The sequence below is a fragment of the Macadamia integrifolia genome, chromosome 7, assembly GCF_013358625.1.
Source record: "Macadamia integrifolia cultivar HAES 741 chromosome 7, SCU_Mint_v3, whole genome shotgun sequence".
Classification (NCBI taxonomy): Eukaryota; Viridiplantae; Streptophyta; class Magnoliopsida; order Proteales; family Proteaceae; genus Macadamia; species Macadamia integrifolia.
In genome coordinates this window covers 33,436,485-33,437,269 of record NC_056563.1, presented here as the reverse complement: position 1 = coordinate 33,437,269, position 785 = coordinate 33,436,485, and positions in this window count along the sequence as shown.

Below are 785 nucleotides of genomic sequence, written 5' to 3'. Positions count from 1 at the left end.
TAGAAACAATAGAAATAATTTTTCACGTTTCTAGAAACAAAAACGAATTTTTTGGTGTTTGATAAACATGTTTCTCGAAATGTTTATTGCAGACATAATGCCACTAAAAAAATCCAATAATATCATCGGATACCCAAAAGGGAGAGAGAGTTCGGTTGCCACTTTTTAGGTTTAAATAGTTGAGAGATTTATCGGGCACAACAACCTTTTTTTTTTTTTTTTTTCTCTCTCAAATTCGTTTCTAAAAATAATTCGTCAAAGTCGTTTCTAGAAACAACTCGTCAAAGTCATTTCTAGGATTGTAAATAGACATAAATTTTTATTTATGTTTCTAGAAACGGAACAACTTTATCAAACGCTTTTTAAGATGTTTCTCCGTTTCTGAGAACAAGAAAACATAGAAATGGAAGGTTGTCAAACAGTGCCTAAGTTTCCCTAAAGCTACAATGAATGGAAATCCATTCACCAAGCGGGCCTTAGATATACATGGAAAGTATCATAGGGGTATTTTGAGAAGGATAAAGGAAAACTTCTCCCTAAAACAAAATCAACATCTTTTTTATCTCATCTCTCAAGCCTCAAACACTAAACTGATCAAACACACAAAAACAAATAACCCATTTCCATCAAAAGTCACAACACACTTCCCTCTTGCTTAATGTGATATTGTAACTAGTTAAATACTTACTTGGGAAAGAGAATGCTACCCACTTGCATTCCCTACACCTAGACACATAGAGAAGTGGAGGGGGCAGGGCATCTTTTCACAACCCCCTCCACTTCTA